The sequence below is a fragment of the Cetorhinus maximus genome, chromosome 11, assembly GCF_964194155.1.
Source record: "Cetorhinus maximus chromosome 11, sCetMax3.hap1.1, whole genome shotgun sequence".
Taxonomy (NCBI): domain Eukaryota; kingdom Metazoa; phylum Chordata; class Chondrichthyes; order Lamniformes; family Cetorhinidae; genus Cetorhinus; species Cetorhinus maximus.
In genome coordinates, this window is record NC_135889.1 from 95589541 (window position 1) to 95601050 (window position 11510).

Genomic DNA, 11510 nt, shown 5'->3' on the forward strand with positions numbered 1-11510 from the left:
AGATAAGTTTAATAAGGAAACATGAGAACTGATGAGAACTCTGGAAAGAAGACTTGAACCACCTAAATGATGAACTGGTCAAAACAAATTCAACAAAGATATATCTTCAGTTGAAACTTGATAAACTTCAAACATCAGAAGTCTCTAGTAAGCATGTGGAAAATGTCTGGAACAGGAGAAAGAATTGCTAATGGATCAGAACAGTTGCTTTAAAGCAGAAGTAACAACCAAAACTGCTGAAATTCTTGAACTTCAATTCAACCACAACAACATGAAGGATGGGATGCACAGTATGGAAGAGCAAATCTAGACATTTAACGCAGATAACGAAAATTCTAAGAAACAGATTGAAGATCTAACGAATGAATTGAATGAGTTGAAGGAGCAATCAGTGGCCACGGAAGAAAGGTTTTGAAAGGAGTTGAATGCCCAGGCGAAGTTGTAAAACTTATATAAGATCCGCAGATAACTGAAACAAAGACAACTGACCTCACTGGAGTAGTTTTGGAGCTGAATGAAAAGACTCGTAAGCTTGAGAAACAACTGGAAAATAAGAGGGTAATCAAAGATTTGGGTGCAATCGTGAAACAAGCGGGAATGAAGGTTCTATTTTGGAACATAAATGTCAATGTGCATTGCATCGAGCCACATGAAGGAAGAAAAAGAAAACACACTGGATCGGTGTGAGCTGAGAGTTTATTCTCTCCCTAAAGAGCGGGATAAACCAATGACCATCCATAACAAAAAATTGGGGACCGACAAGGAGTGATTCAATGCCAAGGAACAGAAAAAGAAGGTGAAAAGACACCAAGTTAGCAGAACAACAGGCGATTCATCAAAGTTCACCTGCAGCAACTGAGCCTACCAGTCCTCCCACGGTAGTGAGAAGAAGGTATGGAAGGGTTATAAGGGATGGGCAATTAAAATGTTGGCCTAGCCAGCGATGGTCATGTCTCATGAAAGAATAAAAATAAATTTTTTAAAAGGCCTCCAGATTGCCTGAACCTATGAACTCAGAGATTTGAGGTGGGTAGATGGAGTGGAAGTAATGATGTAATACATGAGGTAAATTGAGATAATGTGTAAATACATTGGATAAAGACTTGTGGGGGGAGGTGTAGTATAAGGGTCTGGCACATATGGTTTATCGTGGGACTAAGTACAGTGCCAGTCTCACGGTGGTGTAAGAAGGAACACATGGCCCACACCTAGAAGTCATGTAGTGTTGGACAGGTATGTGCAGAAGCAAGCATGGAGGCAGCTCATAGCTTGGACCTTTACCGTACCTATATACATAGAGTTTCTAGTAGTTAATAGACACTTCCTGTTGAACTACCTAAGACTACAAATATCTTAATAAGACCTGCCAAACTATAATCAACATTTTACAACATGGTGCCTGCCATTTTTAAAGGATAGCAACAACGTAGCAAAGCAGCTAACTCCTGAGATCTGGGCGTCAAAGTATAAAGGTTGGTGGCAGTGGTGGATGCAATGCAGAAGGTACACTGTCCCTGTAGGTCTCCTTCACTTGGTTGCTGCACCTAAAACTTTACCTCTCTTTTCACTTGAATCTACCAATGCACTGCTCCTTCATCATTCCCAGATAGCTAATTGTGTTGTGGATGACTTAGGCCTGTACCCGTGATGAATTATGCTCTTCCTATTGTTACAAATATGAGGTTTATAAGATTGCTATGTTTTGGGACTGTGTCTTTAATTTTGGGTAAAATGAAGGGGGGGGGGGGTCATGTGAGCTGTTCTGAGGTTTACCTGATGACAGGCCTGAGTGATATGGCTGTTAAAGATTAAAGATTATGCACTGGCAATAGGGTGTAATGTGTTCACACTTGGAGACAATGGCAGCAGCATCTGTGTCTAAAATGGTTATACTGCTAGTCTTCAAAGTCTCAGTAAGGCCTTCAGAAAGTTGGGTTATAAACAGTTATGCTTTAAACTGTCCATTAACATCTAAGACAGAATAGGGTTGGGGTCTAAAGAACAGCTAATCAGTCTTTCTACCTGGATACAAGACCTCTGTGATTCATGGGCTTTTAGACGGGGAGAGATCTTTGGAAACCATTGTGAGAATTGCTAGGAAAAACCCTCACCCTGAAAGATGGCGCTGAGGTTAAAAGTTACCAGGTTGGGAAAGGAAAAGAATGGAAGTCAACCCTCAGGAGCTGAGAATCACGCTGAACTGGTTCCGAGTGTATTGAATGTCTACTTAAGTATAAAGTATACTTATGTAGTGGGTTTTTTGGCTGTGTTAAAAGTAAAGGGATAAGTTCTGTTCTGTCGTTGAAGTGTAAGTGGCTGATAACAATACTGTTTAGTCAAAGGGGCTTTTAGTCTGTTTGTTACAGTAAAAGTTGTTAAAATGTGAAATCTTGTTGTGTCATTCTTTCAGCCATCACTGGAATTTCAATTTTCTTTAAGAGTTTAGGAGGTGGTGGTCCTGGACTTAATTTTAGGGAAAGAAATTAGCGTAGAAAGGGAGGAGGTTCTAAGTGGTCTGGCAGGCTTAAATGTAGATAAATCTCCAAGCCTGGATGAAATGTATCCCAGGCTGTCGAGTGAGGCAAGGGAGCAGATAGCAGGGGTGCTGGCAATAATTTTCAATACCTCTCAGGCCACAGGAGAGGTGCCAGAGGACTGGAGGACAGCCAATGTGGTACCGTTATTCAAGAAGGGAGGATGGGATAAACCAGGGAATTACAGGCCAGTCAATCTAACCTCAGTGGTGGGGAGACTATTAGAAGCAATTTTGAGGGGCAGAATTAATCTACGCTTGGAGAGGCAGGGATTAATCAAGGACAGTCCGCATGGTTTTGTTAAGGGGAGGTCATGTCTGATCAATTTGATTGAATTTTTCGAAGAGGTGACCAGGTGTGTAGATGAGGGCAATGCATTTGACGTCAGCAAGGCTTTTGATAAGGTCCCGCATGGGAGACTGATAATGAAAGTAAGAGCCCATGGGATCCAAGGCAATTTGGCAAATTGGATCCAGAATTGGCCGAGTGGCAGGAAGCAGAGGGTGATGGTCAAGGGGTGTTTTTGTGACTGGATGACTGTCCAGTGGAATTCCACAGGGATCGGTGTTGGGTCCGTTGCTGTTTGTGGTATATATAAATGATTTAGACTTGGATGTAGGAGGCTTGATCAGCAAGTTCGCGGATGACACAAAAATTGGCAGGGTGGTAAATAGTGAGGAGGATAGCCTTAGATTACAGGAGGATATAGACAGGCTGGTCGGATGGGCTGATCAGTGGCAAATGGAATTTAATCTGGGTAAGTGTGAGGTGATGCACTTGGGCAGGACAAACAAGGCATGGGAATACACGATGAATGGTAGGATCCTGGGAAGTACCAAGGATCAGAGGGACCTTGGTGTGCATGTCCACCGGTCCCTTAAGGTAGCGGGGCAGGTAGGTAAGGTGGTTAAGAAGGCATGTGGGATATTTGCCTTTATTAGCCAAGGCATAGAATATAAGAGCAGGGAGGTTATGCTGGAACTGTATAAAACGCTGGTTAGGCCACAGCTAGAGTATTGCATTGAGTTCTGGAATCCGCATTATAGGAAGGATGTGATTGCACTAGAGAGAGTGCAGAGGAGATTTACCAGGATGTTGCCTGGGCTGGAGAGTTTTAGTTATGAGGAGAGATTGGATAGACTGGTGTTATTTTCCTTGGAGCAGAGGAGATTGAGGGGGGACATGATTGAGGTGTATAAAATTATGAGGGGCATAGTTAGGGTAGACAGGAAGGAACTTTTCCCCTTGGTGGAGGGATCAATAACCAGGGGGCATAGATTTAAGGTAAGGGGCAGGAGGTTTAGAGGGGATGTGAGGAAGAATTTTTTCACCCATCTGGAACTCACTACCTGAAAGGTTGGTAGAGGCAGAAACCCTCATAACATTTAAGAAGAATTTGGATGTGCACTTGTGATGCCATGGCATACAAGGTTATGGGCCTAGTGCTGAAAAATGGCTTTCGAATAGTTAGGTACTTGTTTGACCGGCGCAAACTTGATGGGCCGAAGGGCCTTTTTCTGTGCTGTAGACCTCTATGACTTTATAAGTTAATGGTCTCTACAGTGAGCATGGCTGGGATTTTCCGTGCCTGCCAGTGTCGAGTGTGTTTGTTAGAATGAGCAGACAATATGGTGAGAAGGCCAAAAATCGGTTTCACAATCGCATTTCCCACCATCGGACATCGGGAACCTCATTGTAATACATCAGCATATCGTCATAAGGCCAGCCCGCTGGATTCATTTTCCCGACCCGGATCGTCTGCCTACGTCGATGGAAAACACGCCAACGCGTTTCACAACAGGATATATAAGGCGTGCAGTTAGCAGGCCGCACTTTGCTCGGAACGTCAAGGTTTGTTTGCCGACCTTGCTCCGGTCAGCAGCACTCGCAGTCATCAGCGCCAGGCTTCACAGGCAGCACCACATCACATATAGGGGGATCACTGGTAGGTCTCTACTTACCAGGTCAGCCATATGTGGGTGACCTTTCAATGGCTGCAGGGCAAGGTCTTGCTGGGGGAAGAGGGCAAAGTGGCCTCAGGCAAGGGAAGAGGCTGCAGGCTGAGAGCTGTACTGGGAAAGAGGGGTATCCCAGGGTGTGTGTGGGGGGTGGGGTTGGTGGTGGGGGTGTTGGTGGTGGGGGTGCACATGTTGATCTGTACAAGTGGCCTCAAGCAGGTGAGGGCTGAGGAGACAGTCTTCAAAGGAGATGAGGCTAGATGGACATGTGAGGGTGCATGTGTGAGAGAGTGAGTGGTGATGCCCCTTGAGCTGGCAGTGAGTGAGATGCCAGTGAGTGTGTGATGGGCTTGAGTATGTGAGTTTAGAGTGATGAGATAGTTGCCTTACCCTGGCTGCACGGTTGAGATCATTCATCCTCTATCTGCACTGGATGGCCGACCTCTTCTGTGCAGCATTGGCACTGATCACCACTGCCATTGCCTACCAAGCCGGTGTGGTAATGTAGCTGCCCCTCCTGCGGCCAGAGCGGGGGTAGGGGACATCACAATGGGCCTTCACGGTGTCCAAAAGGCGCTCGAGGGCTGCATTCTTCTTGCCTTTTGGGGCAACATCTTCTTTGCTGCAGTCCTGGGCTGGAAGCCCTGAGTGTGGCTGTACTTTAAATGTGGTGCCTGGCATGATGAAGCGGCGAGGTGACAGCGTGGCAGGCGAATTGGAGTCTGCCTGCTATCGAAACGGTGTGTATCCCGGGAATGCATAATTAATGCAGTGGGTTTGGGATGACACGGCGTGTGAAGCTGCCAATGCAGCCGGCAGGTAAAACATTGTTTTACCTCCGCCCTCTGCTACTGCACTGAGTGCAAACCTGGGATGATTCTGCCCCATAACACTATATGCATTGCGCTTACATGCTGCCAACTCCTCTTGCTGTTGTACTGTAGAATACATTGGTAATGGTACCTACACCCATGTTTGGGACAGAAAAAAATCATTACATTCACTTCTGTAATTGTTGTGGTGATAATTCAAAATCTAAAGATATGCAAATGCCACTAACTTCAGCTGACATCTAGTTAAATTATCCATTTTTTATCTCTCACCTTTCATAATGCAGCAAAAGTTTTACCTGATTAGCTTGTGATAAAATCAAATTTACATCGTCTGATGTTTTCTCAGCCTCTTGAAGTCTTAGCTGCCTTGTAACACATTCCGAAAATGTATTATTTGATATATTGCAGAAAACTTTTTAGTAACATTTCTGATATATGTGCCATATGTTTTAATTCAGAGGATGAACATTAGAAAGAGAAAAGCCTATCTGGATCAGAGTACCTTTCTGGGTGCTCTGCAATGACTGGCGTAGCTCCTAACCTGTCAATGCCACTCCACCATCTCCAAGGCTCAAGTCCGGAGAATAATGAATTACTTACCACCCACCCGGATGGGTGCAGCTGCAACAACATTCAAGTATTTTGACACCATCCCAGACAAAGCAGCCTCCTTGATTAGTACCCATGCCACCGAACTTAATGTCTACACTCTGCCCCCATTACTGTGGTTGTAACATATACTATATACAGGATACACTGCAGTGACTCACCAAGCTTACATTGATAGGACCTCCCAGCTCCAAGATCTGTGCCACTAGGAAGAAGGAAAGCATCAATCTCTTGGTGATACCTCAGGGCTTCCTGTCACTATTCCTCCACTGTCAATGAAGCAAAGTCCTGACATCCCCTGCTTAACATGCTTGTTGGCGCAGCTTCAGCACATCAACTGTGTAAGTTCATGGATAAGGCCCACCAGCACCTTCTCAAGGCAGTTCTGTAGGGACCATGAATGTGACATTGCCACATCTCACAAAATTGAGTCAGTTAAATATTAGATAAAGTTAGTGAGAATTAAATCTCAGAAAGAATTTGCAAGGCTGGGCATACTTAAATTGTGAAAATATAAGGGAGATGAACAGATAGAAAGAGGGTGAGAGCAGGCAAAATTTTGTTGAAATATAATGATTTTAGGCAGTGGGCAGATTTTAAAAGTTCTGGCAAAAGAAAGGCAAGAATACTGACAGAAACAGGAAGCATTAAAAATTACTGACAAGGCAAAGCGGACAGAAGTCCATAATCAGTATTTGTCGTATGGTCATCAGTGAATGCTAGGCGCATAGCGCTACTTGTGTAGGTTTCTACACTTTGTGCTACATTCTGAAAATAGTATTAAAATGGGATATCATGTAACCATCTTTCTGCTTTGCCAAGTAGGGCTAACCATACAGAACGCCAACAAACCTAAAGGCCATTGCCTCCATGTAAAAGTGTATGAAATATTTCATATCACACAGTACTCTTGTTGTCATCAAGGAAGAGCCTGTCTTTGTACAGATGTCTCAGACGGAGACAAAAACAGAATTACCTGGAAAAACTCAGCAGGTCTGGCAGCATCGGCGGAGAAGAAATCAGTTAACGTTTCGAGCCTTCATGGCCCTTCGGCAGAACTGAAGCATAGTTAGGAGAAGGGAGAAATATAAACTGGTTTAAGGTGGGGGGGGGCGGGCGGGGGCGGGGTGCGGTGGGGGAAGAGAGAAGTTGAGGGTGTGGTGATTGTGGAGATAAGCAGTGATAGGAGCAGATAATCAAAAGATGTCACAGACAAAAGGATCAAAGAGGTGTTGAAGGTGGTGATATTTGTCTAAGAAAAGTGCTAATTAAGAATGGAAGACAGGATACTCAAAGTACAGCTCTAGTGGGGGTGGGGTGGACAGACTAACAAGGTTTTAGTTTTAAATTTAAAAATAATGGAAATAGGTGGGGAAAGAAGAATCTATATAAATTATTGAAAAAAAGGGGGCGGGGGAGAAACGGGGTGGGGATGGGGTGAGGGGGAGTTTAAGATCTAAAGTTGTTGAATTCAATATTCAGCCCGGAAGGCTGTAAAGTGCCTAGTCGGAAGATGAGGTGCTGTTCCTCCAGTTTGTGTTGGGCTTCACTGGAACAATGCAGCAAGCCAAGGACAGACATGTGGGCAAGAGAACAGGGTGGAGTGCTAAAATGGCAAGCAACAGGGAGGTTTGGGTCTTTCTTGCGGACAGACCGCAGGTGTTCCGCAAAACGGTCGCCCAGTTTGCGTTTGGTCTCTCCAATGTAGAGGAGACCGCATTGGGAGCAACGAATGCAGAAGACTAAGTTAGGGGAAATGACCCTAACTTAGTCTACTGCATTCGTTGCTCCCAATGCGGTCTCCTCTACATTGGAGAGACCAAACGCAAACTGGGCGACCGTTTTGCAGAACACCTGCGGTCTGTCCGCAAGAAAGACCCAAACCTCCCTGTTGCTTGCCATTTTAACACTCCACCCTGTTCTCTTGCCCACATGTCTGTCCTTGGCTTGCTGCATTGTTCCAGTGAAGCCCAACACAAACTGGAGGAACAGCACCTCATCTTCCGACTAGGCACTTTACAGCCTTCCGGGCTGAATATTGAATTCAACAACTTTAGATCTTAAACTCCCCCTCACCCCATCCCCACCCCGTTTCTCCCCCCACCCCCCCACCCACCCCTTTTTTTCAATAATTTATATAGATTCTTCTTTCCCCACCTATTTCCATTATTTTTAAATCTAAAACTAAAACCTTGTTAGTCTGTCCACCCCACCCCCACTAGAGCTGTACTTTGAGTATCCTGTCTTCCATTCTTAATTAGCACTTTTCTTAGACAAATATCACCACCTTCAACACCTCTTTGATCCTTTTGTCTGTGACATCTTTTGATTATCTGCTCCTATCACTGCTTATCTCCACAATCACCACACCCTCAACTTCTCTCTTCCCCCACCGCACCCCGCCCCCCCCGCCCCCCCACCTTAAACCAGTTTATATTTCTCCCTTCTCCTAACTATGCTTCAGTTCTGCCGAAGGGCCATGAAGGCTCGAAACGTTAACTGATTTCTTCTCCGCCGATGCTGCCAGACCTGCTGAGTTTTTCCAGGTAATTCTGTTTTTGGTTTGGATTTCCAGCATCCGCAGTAGCTTTTAGCTTTTTGTTTTTGTCTCAGACGGAGGTTTGATTGTGCAGTGAATTTGTTATGCTTCTAAAATTGCACAGGGAGTGAAACCCTTCAAATGGAATACCTGCTAAGGCAATTTCCACAGAATTGCTGCAGCAAAAAAAATTAATGTTTGAGTAATCTTTCCACTTCTATCTAGCAAAGGACAGAGCAACTCTTACACTGGAATATTGTGCAATTGAAAAACACAAGATGGAGGAAATAGTACTCTGAAGCACCTATTTTAACAGTGCTATGAAACCTCTTAAGCTACGCAGTCACATTTCTGATGGAAATCATGCCGATTTCCATCTTCCTAAAAGGGTTAATGTGCACATGCCTAATGCCCAGCAGCAGCACACAGAACAGGCAGGCTCTGGCACCAAACAGCATGTAATCTTAAAACTGAAGAACCAGTTCTGAAGAAGAGTCATACGCACTCGAAACGTTAACTCTGACTTTCTCTCCACAGATGCTGTCAGACCTGCTGAGTTTTTCCAGCAATTTTTGCTTTTTGTTTCAGCATGTAATCTTGATTTGATGCCAAAAGCTGCCATTTTGGAGCACTATGCTTCAACCTATGCCTTATCTTAGCCCTGAACATGACATTAAACAACACGAAAGACCCTCCACCAACGTCATTTAAAGAGTTGATGAACTACTTAAGAGTTAGCTGCTGGATTACTTTTTGTCATGCCTAGTAAAGGCATGTCAAATTCATAACTTTACACATGAACTGAGCTTGTATGGAAGCTTCTGGAACTGTATTTTATTTGTTTAAAATGGACACAGATGAATTGTTAAAATGGCTGCCAAGGTGTCAGGTCACCTTTGCTTATTCAACACAGAATATCAACTTTCCAGAAAGTTCTGAATTGAATAACCATGGGTGGGGGGGCACCCCCTGTAATGGATATACCAAGACAAATGTTATCCATGGAATTCACACCTGTCATAGTTTGAACACATACAAAAAAAGGAGCAGGATAGACCATGTGGCACATCGAGCCTGCTCAGCCATTCAGTACAATCTTGGCTGATCTTGGGCTTCAGCTCCACTTTCCTAGCTGCTCCCCATATTCCTTGGTTCCCTGAGGGACCAAAAATCTGTCTAAACCCAGGCTTAAATGTATTCAATGATGGAGCATCCACAACCCTCTGGAGTAGGGAATTCCAAAGATTCACAGCCTTTTGAGTGAAGTAATTTCTCCACATCTCAGTCCTAACTGATCAGCCCCTTATCCTGAGACTGTGCCCCCGTGTTTTAGATTCCCTGGTCAGCGGAAATAATCACTTTGCTTCTACCCTACCAAGCCCCTTCAAAATTTTGTAGGTTCCAATAAGATTGCCTCTCGTTTTTCTGAACTCTAAACAATATAAGCCCAATTTACTCCGCCCCTCATCATCCTCTCATCCCAGGGACCTACTTAGTGAACCTTCACTATACTGTTTCCAATACAAGTATATCCTTTCTTAAATGTGGAGACCAAAAGTGCACACAGTTTTCCAGATTGGGGTGGAATTTTCCACTACCACTAGTGGCAGGAATTCTGGCAGGCAGGGGCACCTAATTTGGCAGAAGGCAAAAAATCTGTTTCCTGACAGAGGGATAAACTGCTGTTTACTTCTAAACTTGCACAGGGAGTGAAAGCCTTGAAATGGAATACATGCTAAGGCAATTTCCACAGATTTGCTGTACCAAAACATTTAATTTTGAGTAATCTTTCTGTTTCTATCTAGCAAAGGGGAGAAGAATAATTCTTTCAGTGAAATATTGTGCAATTGAATTTTGATCTCTTGACCTTCATGGCAGGTTAATGACAGGTCGAATTTCCTGACAAACAATGTCAGGAACCCTATTTGCATTCATTAGCATCTCATGCATGCTCACTAAAAGGCTGCCTCACCTCTATTAAGTTTATCCTCCAAATTAAGTTTCCCACAACTGAGAACTTAGAATGCTTAGTTTTACGACCATATATAAGTGGCATGCACTTGATGAGCTTCACCTCTTCCACGACTTTGAGGTCCATAGATGTTGCTTTCTCCTTCTTGGGGACCACACTTAATTTCACTTGAGTGCCGTTAGCAAACACTGCACCAAGCCTGGACAAGGCTTACAGGAGAAAGGTGGGGAGAGTGTCAGGAGAAGGGTGGGGTGGAATATCTTGGAGGGTGGGATTGGTGCTGTTGACGGTGGGATCCTGGTGGGAGAACTCAGGGTACTGATGATAGGAGGGAACAGTCACAGACAAGGGGGGAAGTGGGATGCAGTAGGGTGGCAGGTCCAGGGTGAGAGTCGGGTAGGTAAAAGTCTCTTAGTGTCACGGAGGGGGAGCTAAACAGCTGATTCGGATAACGGGGGTGGGGCAGATTTAGGGTGGGCATGGGAATGGTAAAGGGTGTCGGCTCTGAAGGGAGGAAAGGCATGTGGAGGTGGATCCACATAGGGTCCAGGGTAATGGGGGGATATTCAACGGTCACAGAGGAGAAAGGAATGGTGATTTTAGATGGGTCTATGGTGTCATGAAAAGCTGATTACAGCCATTTACAGAATTACTTATGAGCATATTGAACTTGTTAAAGAAGACGTGTGTATTTTTAAAGAAATACAAGCAAGGACACTGAGCAAAAGATGGCTGATAATGCAAAGTGACCACTTTCTGGAAAAATTCTTATGTGGATTATACTGACAGACCTGTCCTGAGAGAACATGGAATGTGGCACCTGAAAAGGTGTCATGGCCTTCTTCAAGCAGAGACACTTAAAGGGAGATAGGAAAGATGCAAAAGACTAAACTTTAATCTCCTGTGGTTGCAGAGGCAAAAGACTGATTACCAAATCTCAGCAGTCTTCCAAACTCTGTTTCCTGTTGATTCATATCTCAGAATGTGAAAAATGGTTGGAGGTCAAAGAAAACAGACTCTGGGCACGAGGCACAGGCCGGAATTTTACAGCCCAATTGCAGCAGA